General features: G+C 35.4%; 1 protein-coding gene across 2 annotated transcripts in view; it reads right to left on the bottom strand.

Moving 5' to 3' along the window:
• LRRC28 (leucine rich repeat containing 28) overlaps positions 1-12,379 on the bottom strand; it is a 159,994-nt gene that overhangs the window by 140,557 nt on the left and 7,058 nt on the right. The window lies entirely within an intron of this gene.

The raw sequence follows: 12,379 nt of genomic DNA, 5'->3' as shown, positions 1-12,379 counted from the left end.
TATACCCTCCAAACTCCCAAGTTACGCTGAAGAGAAACTAAAGGCAAGCCCCAGGACCCCCAGGTACCAAGACCTAACCATGTATTCCAAAAGAACAGAGGAAGCTGGAGCCTATGTGCTCCCAGGGAGTGTCAGGCCAGGCCAAAGGTTCTGAGAATCTGAGTAGAAGTGTAGTGTGGCAGGGATAGGAAACTGACCTTCACGTAGAGAGAGAAAGGAAGCAAATCTATGTCCCTTACCCAGAGTCAGAGCCCTCAAAGTGCTAGCTCTCAAAGAAAAGAATCTTAGAATAATTCCACTCACACGTTGAAAGCAGGCTTCTCTCTGCTGGAGGCCCTGCGTAGGGAAGAAAGCTGCCTGTAGATAACTGAAAGGCAGCTGCATGTGTGCGTGTGCGTAATCTCATACATACAAGGTCCAAATTTACTTGTACACAAAGATTTGAGTTATAAGACTGAAAGAGCACAGTGAGTCAGGAGTATTTTTCCATTCTACATTCAAGCAAGCTGTAGTGTAAACTACATATAAATAACAAAGAATTAGGAATGACTTTTTAGAAGAAATTAGGTCTGACTTGGGTTCTGAAAGATAGAAGTGATAAGAGGTTGACATGGGATGAAGAGGAAGGTAGTTCTGCATAGCTTTTCCATAGGCAAAAGCAGCAACACATGAAAAAGTGAAAGAGAATGAGGTATGTTTGGGAAATTCTAAACACAATCTATTCTGCTGTAACTCTGTTAAGAGTACTCCTGAAGAAATCTGACATTTTCAAAAATTCTTTTTATAAATACAAATGTGTCATAGAAAAACTAAAACGTTGGAGACTAGAAAGTTTTAGATTTGTTATAACAAAGCATGTTTGAAATTATTTCAAAATAAAAAAGCAAAATTTAAAAAAGTAATTTTTCATATAGAAAATTATCACTACAAAAAGCATTAGAATTGCTACTCTCCATCTACTCCTCCATTTGATTTAATGAGTGTTATGTCTTTTATAATTGAAAAAGTAAAAATTAAATCTTAAAATGTAGTATATACAGAATAAGCTTTTATGTAATTAACCAATTATATATAATTTGAAATCTAAACACTCAATAGCACAAATATCATTAGTTTGGTATAGCTGGGACATTAGATTATGAAAGTGTATGATTTTGCAGAGAGTGGCAAGAAACAGATGTATATTTTATACTAAGGAATAATTTTTTTAAAAATTCTGAATATAATACAAATCTACTGGTTTCTTTTAAACAGAAAATGGCATTATTAATTTCATATTGGCATGTTAATGTATTTAAACACAATACTTAGCAACAATATCCCAAGCTGCTTTTAGACATCTAACCTTGTCCTTTTTAATTATCAAGTATCACTGAAGCAAATGAAGTATTTAATGAATACCCACTTCTACCAGAACTTCTTGTATTTAGTTTTATTTATTTTTAGATACAGGGTCTTCCTCTGTTGCCCAGGCTCGAGTGCAAAGATGTGATTATAGTTCACTGCAGCCTTAAACTTCTGGGCTTAAATTATCCTCCCAGCTGGGCCTCCCAAAGCCCTGGGAACATAGGCATGAGCCACCACACCCAGGCTGAATTTAGTTTTAAAATGCTGAAAGCTGTGGTCCCCTTCCCCTCCCTCCCCCGGCATGTTTTGATATCAGTTATGTGCAATGAGCTCCTTCAAATGTTACTCATGATCTACATAAAGCCCTGGAATGTTTCTTTTAGTACTGGTTCTGTTTCATCTGCTACAATATCAATATTGCATCTGGGTAAATTATACAATCCCTCGTCCTTCTTTTGGGATGCCTACTTGGCTCCCTCAGACAGCACTGTATGTCCTCTTTTCATGACAAACTAGTCAGTTCTTTTAAACTACAGCTATATACACAATTAAGCAGTGAAATAACACCTCTGCTGCTCATAGTGTGCCTCTGTCTTTATTAATAAGTATCGTTAAGTTTTTATTTAAGAAGTACACTGGCCTTGAGGAAAGTGCAGTTTATTAGAATAATGTCCTTTAAAAACACAAACCAAAAAACCAATTATGAATAGATTTCCCAAAAATCTGGCAAATAGGCAGCTGGTTGCATAGGCTATGGCTGACACCTACTGGTGTTCTATACCATTCTCTGCTTTCTAATTCATTTTTAGCAATATAGCTCAATTAATATATGGGAAATACTATACATTTTAATGTTTATTCAGGGGTCCTCAAACTTTTTAAATAGGGGGCCAGTTCACTGTCCCTCAGAACGTTGCGGGGCTGGACTATAGTTAAAAAAAAAACTATGAACAAATTCCTATGCATACTGCACATATCTTATTTTGAAGTAAAAAAACAAAACGGGAACAAATACAATCACACCACTTCATGTGGCCCGTGGGCCATAGTTTGAGGACCCCTGATAGATACAGCAAGCAATTGGACAATTACAAATGAATGTCAATGTTTTTGTTACTCTCTGGATAACTAAGCTATAATGCTTAAGATGTCACAAGAGTTAGTTTACCCAAATCCACAGGACTAACAAACTACTAAGCTTTTACATATTTTTAAGTTTAAAATCCTGATAAAAGCAAGTCTTAGTTTTCTCAAATCTGTTATTACTATTACTTCCTTCTCTTTTTCACAATTTTGAAACAGGAAAGTTTTAACAGATGAATAATCTGTACCCAAATTCCTTGAGCATAAATATGACACTTCTTACTAAACATCTTGAAAAGTTTTTCTACATTAAGCCAAAGAGTCTCTTTATTAAATCTCATTTGCATTATCATTTAGCCAAACAATTTTTCTTTACAAATGAAAAACTGAACTTCAGCAAGTGCAGTTAGTGTCAAGTTTACTTTGGATTTTTAAGCAAGGATGCTTCACCATATACTTTTAGAGTCTCCTTAAGTGGGACTGTTTAAAAATTTTGTATTTTGGAACAAATACTTAAAATATTTTGCAACCACCACCACATGCAGTGATGTTCTCTGCTAGGCATGGGTACTTCCTTTTCTTCTTTCAAACACCTAGTAGGACTACACTTCTCTTCAAGCTGGCCAAGGCTAAGTAACTTGCTTTAGTCAGTGAAATAAAGTCAAAGCCTTGCAGAGATTTGATGCAGAAGGCCTCAGCCCTTCCACAGGGACTTCCAGGTAGTGGAAGCTTGGTCACACTTCATCCATAAGTAAGGACACCACAAACCAGAGCCTTTAAGCTTTGAGAGAGTAATGCAGGGTGAGCGAGAAATATCTGTGCTATTAGAAGCCACTAAGACTCAGGGATCAGCAAACTATGCTCTTTCTTGGCCTCTAATAGCACATTTCAAAGAAATCACAAATTAAATGCATTTGGGGTTTTATAGCAGTTATGAAAAGTAGAATGAAGCAGAATGAACTTGGATACCAATTTCATTCATACCACATATAAAATTTAACTCAAAATGACTTAAATTTAAAAGCTAAAAGAAAAAACATAGGAGTCTCCATAATCTTGGATTTGGCAATGGATTCATAAATGTTACACCAAAAGCATAAGCAACAAAGAAAAAATAGATAAATTGGACTGCATCAAAATTAAAAACTTTTGTGCATTAAAGGTCCTGGCAAGAAAGTAAAAAGACAACCTAAAGAATGGCAAAACATATTTACAAATAACATATCTGATAAGGATCAAGCATCTAGAATACAAAAAGAATTCTTATAATGCAACAAAAAGACAAGTAAAAAATGGGCCAAGTATCTGAATAGACATTTCTTCAAAGAAGATAAACAAATAGCCAAAAAGCACATAGAAAGATACTTAACATCTTTAGCATTAGGAAAATGCAAATCAAACCCACAATGAGGTACCACTTTATACCCACTAGCACAGCTGCAACAATAAGGACAAAACAAAAAATGGAAAATCGTTAGTGTTGGCAAGGATGTGGTGAAATTAGAACACTATACATTGCTGGTGGTAATGTAAAATGGTTCAGTCACTGTGGAAAACAGTTTACTAGTTCCTCTAGAAGTTAAACATAGAATTACTATATGACTCCACAATGTTTCTTTTATTTATATAACCAAAAGAATTGAAAACGGGTCCTTAAATGGGTACATGTACATCCTGTTCATAGCAAATATTAACAGCCAAAAGGTGGGAACAGCCCAAATGTCCATCAACAAATGGGTAAACAAATGGTAGTATATATATCTATATAATGGAATCTTATTGAACCATAAAAAGGAATGAAGTACTGATATATGCTACAATTTGGATAAACCTTGAAAACATTTTACTAAGCGAAAGCAGCTAAACGCAAAAGGTCATACATATTGTATGATCCCATTTGTATGAAATATCCAGAATAGAACAATCCAGAGAGAAAGAAAACAGATTAGTGGTTTCCAGGGCTGGGGGTTGGGGGAGAAGAGAAATTAGGAGAAACTGCTTAATGGGTAAGGGGTTTACTTTGAAGAGATGAAAACGTCTAGAACTAGACACAAGTGGTGGCACACACTACGAATATACTAAATGCTAATGAATTGTTCATGTCAAAATGTTTAATTTTGTTACATCAATTTCATGTCAATAATTTTTTAATCATTTTAATTTTTTAAAAGTTAATGAAGTTTTGGTACCAAAGGAAAAAAGTACTTCATTCACCACCTACCACAACACACTCAACAAAGTTTCTTGTTGGATCAATAACCTGGCGTCATTGCTTCTGAGCAGGTTCATGAGTTAAATACCATGTTTTCTATACGAAAACAACTGTAGTCAACTTCTTTTCCTGCCAGCAATATTTGCCCATTCTTCCTCCAGTATGTCCCTACGTTTTTATGTATGTGAAAGAGCAGTATTTATCAAGAGAAGGCTCAGGAACACTAGCAGGCTAACGGGATCACAGATAGATAACCAGCACAACCTTTCTTCTTCCACAGTAGCATAAAAGCCTCCAGAGTCGTAGTTCCCATTTGCTCCCCAATGTTCTTTACCATTTACCTTTGTCTTGTCTCTTGGCTAACATTCCATTAGTTACTTGTTTTCCTTTTTTTATTTCTGTCATGATGGAAGTATTCTTTATCTGTGTTGTCCAACAAGGCAGTCACTAGCCACATGTAGCTATTCAATACATAAAATGTAGTTATGAGGCTGAGGAACTGATTTTTAATATTCTCTCACTTTGATTTAAATGTTATTAGCCACGTGTGTTGCTAGCTACATTAGAGGGTGCAGAATTTATCCTTATACTCATGATCAATTTTTCCACTTACATTCCACTCTTTTAAATGTAACACATAAAAAAGAACTATTTAACTGTATGAATGATAAATTTTTAAGATTATTTTTCATAAAAATAAGTGAAATACTTGCTTAGTATTTATAGAGACTAAAATTACCATCTTAATATAAACTTTAAAAGTTTTAAATATTGTATTTTCACAACTGCAGATATTTTATTGCCAAAAATGTAAAATAAATATCAAGAGAATTATTTTTAACTTGCCAAAAACTACAAAAATACATTCAAAATTAAAAATGCTTTACATTCGGTATATATACAAAAAGGAAATATGTGTATGAATTTGATAAAAGCTTGATAACCAAGAATATTTTTCAAAAGAAAAAACTAGGCCAAGCACCTAGGCTCATACCTATAATCCTAGCAGTCTGGGAGGTTGAGGCAGGCAGACTGCCTGAGTTCATGAGTTCAAGACCAACCTAAGCAGGAACAAGATCCCATTTCTACTAAAAACATAAAAAACTACCTGGGCATTATGGCCAGCTTCTTGGGAGGCTGAGACAAGAAGAATGCCACGGCACTCTAGCCAGGGCAACAGAGTAAGACTCAAGAAAAAGAAAAAAGAAAAGAAAAAACTAGCATTAAAAATTGTGGAAATGCCTCATTAAGTATTAATCTTAAAATTATCTATTTAAAAATGAAAGCTATATAAATATTATAAACAAAAGTTGAAGGTTAGAAAAATCAATTGCCTTTTCTATTTTTTAATACACTTTCACTAAGTATGATTTTATAACTATAATTTTCAAAGCAATAGAAAATAAATACAAACAAAATACTAAACACTTATTCCCAAAAAGCCACATCTACCATTTAAAATTATACCTAGCCTAAATAATTCTGCAAATTTACAACATAATTGTTTTTTTGGGGGGGAGCATGTCCTAAGCCAGCAGTTCTCAACCTGTGGGTCCTGACCCACTGGAACTGTATTAAAGGGCCATGGCATTAGGAAGGTTGAGAACCACTGTCCTAAGCTATTGAGCTTAGTATATTTCAAGTGCCTTATTTACATAATGTATGTATTTGTTAACTGATTTCATGGGCTAACACTGGTGTTTCACTTTCAGTATACAGGTGCCTCATATACTCATAGTGCACTGAATGTTTGAATATGAACTTAAACTTATGAAAACATACACATGGCAATGGGCTTTGAGCCTTCTGCTGCAAATAATACCCTTCAAATACACAAGAAAATGGTCTGGCTGGTTGGTATAAGGGAAAGACTCCTAGACCTGCCATCTCTTTCTACCCTACACCAAATTTCCAGGCAGAAACTAGGAATCACAAAATGTAGATTAAGCCAGGTTCCATATATATATATTTTTGTTTGTTTGTTTGTTTTGTTTTGTTTTTGGCCGGGGCTGGGTTTGAACCCGCCACCTTCGGCATATGGGGCCAGTGCCCTACTCCTTTGAGCCACAGGCACCACCCTGAGGTTCCCTATATTTTAATTAAGAAGGAATGATACATGCTTCTAAAATATTTCCTTTAAGTTAGAGTTTAACTCACAGGAAAATTCAGAGGTAAATTTATAGAGGTTAACTGGGAAAATTCACTTAACAGGCAACACAGTGGATAAATGTGGTTAAATTTTAACTACATGATGCTAGGCTAGAAAGAAGTCATCCATAAATACCTGTAGAATTAAAGTGAAACCAAAATTAACTGGACTAAAAATTAAGAAACTTTGTTTTTTGCTCTAACCGGCCATAAAAGTGACTTTAATCTCTCCTAATCAGTTTCTTCAAAAAGAAAAATCGTCTAAAATATAGAAAAGCTCCTTCTAGCTTTAGAATTCTGTAAATCAATAAACAGAATTAAATTATGGGACATTTTCTGAAAAAGGAGAGCCTTTAAATTATGACGTATAAGAGGCTTATCTAGCGTATCTTAACTATCTGATGTGGAACCACTGTCAGTTAAACAGTAACAATGAGGAAAAAAATTTCTAAATCTGAAAATTCAACGTGAAAACAGCTTTGATTTGTAACAAAACTCTTGAATTTTCAGGCACAGATGTATTAATAAGACAGGATAAATCTGTAACTACTGCTTTCAAGGGCTGTACCACATATTACATATAAACACTAAAACGAACAGATCATCAGAATGCTTTATTATTTCACATTCTTATCTATTTTCATATACTCAATTTAATAAATAATTGAGAGCTTTTCTGTAGAGATAGTTCAAGAACAGAGCGATCAAGGTGATTCTGGAGGCCCTGCATCCCATTGCAGGTGAAGCTGCAAGGGTCCAACAAACTGGGGAAAACCCAAAACCCCTTGACTTGAATTCAAAATGTGAACCAAACAAACAACAAAATTAATTCCCTCTCCCTGGTTCTCCTACCATACATGGTTGTGTGATGCTCTTTTATGCCATCTCCTTATTTTTCCCTTTAGATGTTCCAATGCTCACTTGATCCAATTCCTACTATTACCAAATTCAAAGGTAGATGTAGTTGTGTGTCTTTCCGCCGTCAATCTCTCACCCTCAGCCTAGCCATTGAGTCACCTATGTCAATACAGCATAAATACATGCATCACCACCACTGTAAATCAAATAGACTGATTAACATTTGAGAGTTTGATAAAAACTCGTGGTACTACAGTCCAACCATCTAAAATTTATTCTCAATTATAAAAATATTGAAAAGAGTATAAATGAAACTTAATAGTTGAGCCTTCCCCTTTTACTATAAATACTTAAGGCTCTGTTTCTTCCAAACCCTCCACCCATCCACACCTATAATTATATTTGATGTACAACTTTTTTAATGCCTTATTTTCTTTGTCTATAAAATGGGGATAATAACAGTACCCACTTTGTAGGATCATCTTAAGGATTAAATAAAACATATAAATTGCTTGTAACAGTGCCTGCAACATCAAGCGATGTTAGCTGCTGTCACATTTTAACCAATCCAATACTAATGAAATTAGGTTTTATAATTTTTCATCACATACAGTCCTGTGATAAAGATCTGTTTCCTTTTTTTTTTTCTGTTGGGTAAATTCTTGCAAGTAAAAAATGCAGATACAAACACATACTTGTGTAAAATTTTGCTAGATATGGTTAAATCACCCACCAAAACCCTTGTGATTCTCCCTCCAAGAATGTGTGATAACATCTTCCAATGTTGGGTATTAATAATCTTTAACATTAGATATTATAATCTTTTTCATCTTTGCCAATCTGATAGGTAAAATTGATCACTGTTGCCATTTCTTCTACTGACAGTTGAACATCTTTTTATGTGTTTTTACTCTCTGTATTCTTTTATCATTTGCCTGTTCAATATTTGATGTAGGAAGTTGGGAATGTTTTTTCCTAGGCCAACAGGAAAGAAAACACTTCATCTGTGTCTGGTTCCCCAGCCTAATTCAGGAATATGATTGACAGAGCTCTTCAATTTCAAGGGAATATAATTTTTAAGTTAAATTCTCTCTTGTTGCACAGATTAATTGCTTAATAGGATCCATCTGCTCTTGTTGCTGAGCCATAAGCCAAACTCTCCCTCTTTCATTAAAATTTAGATGCCTCTTTTTTGTCCAACCATATTTACAAATAAAATTAGCAACTGGTAAGAGTGCCATCAGTACTTGAGTCATTCTTTCACTGCTTCAGGAAGTTCACAGACCCATTAAGCACTTCTGCTTCCAGGTTGAGATTTGTTGTGTTATTTTCCTCCAAGTCTCTTGTGGCCTTTTATTTTATAAATGAGGAAACTGAGGCCAACAGAGGTTAAGCACTTAGTACCTTGATCTGTTACCTCTCAGTCCAGAGTTCTGCTACCATCAGTGAAAGTTTTGCTGCCCCTTTCCTGGAACTGTAGCCCTCAAATGTTCCTACTGCTAATTTTCCTCCCTTGATGAGTTTCAGAGTTAGGAAGAAATGGTGATAGCTACTTCTAAGTTACATTCCTTCTCCCTGTTACAAAGACCCACAGTTACTGATGGCTTCACCTCAGCCCCCTCTACCCAGCATATCCAGACCTTGCTATCATCAGAAACCTTTCCCTTAATCTATTCCTCCCTCCTCCGCATATCACACTCAAACCATCATTGTAAATGATGGCCCCCTTCTAAACTTGCTCCCTATTTTTCTCACCTCCTTCTCAGCACTTAACCCACTTAACTTGGATTCTAGTCCCCAGAGCTTTTACCCTTCAATAGCACTATCGTGTCACTGAAGTCCTTGGACATATATTGATCTTTACCTTATTTGATGCAACTTAAATCACTCTCTCTGGCCTCCGTAATATCAACCTTTTTTTTTTTTTTTTTTAACTGCATGCTCAGCTCTCTAAGACTTGCTGGCCATAATATCAAACTCTTGATTTTTTTCCCTGCCTCTTTGACAGCTGCTTCTCATCTTTTATACACAAATTTCAAATGTAGAAATTTAAAAGAACTTGTTTCTTAATTTTTTAATTATTTCATTCTTACTTCCCTTAGCTTCTGTTATCATCAATATGGCACAGATTCCCATATATATGTACTAGAACTCTCAGGGGTCCTGAGAATACCTGTATTCTTCAAACCTGGTCCACCTCTAATATTCCCTCGCCCACTAAAGCAACAGCCACATGGTGGTTACTCAAACTGAAACCTACAAGTTATATTGTTAATCAAGAATTCTTTGGTCTCAAAGAAGAGAAAAAAAAGCCACTTCAAAGTAATTTCAGCAAAAAGAACAAGGAGGGGAAGGAAGAGAAGAGAAAAAAAATGTATAGACTTGGGTAACTACAATATAATAGGCACTCCTTAAATGTGTTAAATGAATGAATTATGAATAAATGAATAAATGGGGAAAGTCCAGGAATAAATCTAATTGCAGGGAAGCTGCACCTAAGCATTTAAATTACATCCTCCGGAAGCCTCTTGCTGTGCCCCTCAGATCAGCTTCCTCTCGGCTTGCTTCACTCTGGGGTCACAGCCAAGACAGCCACCAGAGCTTTAGGTTTATAATTTCAGATTCAGCATGACCTGGCCCCCCTGCAGAGTTCTTATCTCAGCTTTATCTTTTGCAATTCCCCTCTCACAAACTTTGTGCTAATTCAGTGATGTTCTAGTCCACTCTATGGATTCCTAAAAATTATATACAATTCCTTGGAAGGAGAGGAGTTGTATATTGAGCAACACTCCTGTCTCCCTCTTCTCCACCTAAATAAGAATAGCTTCTATGCATCTGTTTAACTTACTGAACTTTTAAAAAACCAGTTCTGCTAAATCGGGTATGAAAATGTTTCCTAGAGGTCCTCTGCACGTCACACCCGAGGGGCACTTCTGTGTAGAGAACCCCAATATACAAAGCAAACAAAAGGAGAGCTGCTCTGGATGCGGTGACACACCACTGCCTTGTTCCTCCTTGTGCTCCCTAGATTTCCCCACCTCAGCGTTGCTCAGCACACCTAGGGAGCCCATGAAGCCACTGCTAGACTTGTCATCTGAACTTTTGGCCATTGAGTCTTAGTTCATTCTTGTCCTTCAACTTATGTGAAGTGCTAGCATTTAATTTGAAATACTAACAAACTAAAATTCCACAAAAGAATCTGCTCCATGACATTACCTATTGTTAGTGCCTTGAAGAGTGCTGGGTATACAGTAAGACCTCAATAAATACATGATGAATGAATTATGCTCTTCTAAGCTCCTGCCAAAGTCACTCCTCAGTGACATAATTAAATTATGTGTTCTCCAAATATCAGGCAGTAAGTCAGGCAATGGGGACATAAAACTCAAGACACAGTTCCTGCCCTTGAAGGTGCTCAGTCTGGAACTTTATACTTATAGGCCTTACTCAGTTCTACTTTACATTAATTTATTTATTCATTCTACAATTACATGAATACCTATCACATGACAAACACAGATCTTGTATTATTCCTATTATCTTATTTATCTTAAAACTACCACAAGGACCCGAGAGTTTATAATTCTTGAATGACATTTAAAGTAATTAAAAAAAAATTACAGAAAAATTCTTTAAAACATTTTCTAAAGTAAATGTTAGGGACCCAAATCATATTTCCTAACTACTTCTTATCCTATTAGTTACATAACTAGATCCCTATATAAACCAACTCATATTATGTAAAAAAAAAAGAAAAAAAATTAAGGTTTCTCAGCTATATAAATAAATAATACTACATAATGAAATATTGCTTAAAGTGATTTTTTATTTTGGATTAACATAAGGGTGCATAAGATTAGATGACACTGTTTGCATTTGTTAGGAAAAGCCCAAGTTGTATTTCAGTCTTTCACCCAGGAGGTATGCCAGGTACCCCTACACTATACCCATTAGTTGGGGTGCTTAAAACTATTTTAAAATGTGAAATTTGTCTGCCCTTTGACCAGCAATCCCACTTTTGAAATTATCCTAAAAATACTATAAACATACATGTACGTACAAGGAGGTAAGTATATATACTGGCCTAGAGGTTAGTGGAATAATATGAAGTGAACAAAGAAATTTGCTGAGAAATATACATAGTATGATTCTATTTTTGTTCTTAAAAAAGAAAAAATATATCAAGAGAGTATATAATTACATAAACACAAGCAAGAAGATGAAATATGCTATAGTCTGAATGTTTGTGTCCCCCCACCCCAAATTCACGTTGAAATCTTCACCACCATCCCCAAGGTGAATATATTAGGAGGTAGGGCCTTCGGGAGATGATTAGGTCATGCCCTCATGAATGGAATTAGCACTTTAAAAGAGGCCCAAGAGGGCACAATAAGAAGGTGCTATCTATGAACTAGGAAGAGAGACCTCAGACACTAAAGTTGCCAATACCTCCATCTTTGATTTCCCAGACTCCAGAACTGTAAGAAATAAATTTCTGTGTTTATAAACCACTCCATTTATGGTATCTTGTTACAGCAGCCAGAATCAACAAAGACAGCAGGATACAATCAAACTATTAACACTGATTACTCCACAGACTGGATGGAGAGAGAGAGAACATTGCTTTCTAGATATTCGTTTATGTTGTTTGACATAAGGACATATATCATTTTTGCAACTAAAAATGAAAAACTTTATTCTTTTAAGTGTATGGAAAGGCTTTTTTCCTGT

This window comes from Nycticebus coucang, chromosome 2, assembly GCF_027406575.1.
Source record: "Nycticebus coucang isolate mNycCou1 chromosome 2, mNycCou1.pri, whole genome shotgun sequence".
NCBI lineage: Eukaryota > Metazoa > Chordata > Mammalia > Primates > Lorisidae > Nycticebus > Nycticebus coucang.
Note: the sequence above shows the minus strand (reverse complement) of the source record. Positions and strands in the feature narration are given on the sequence as shown.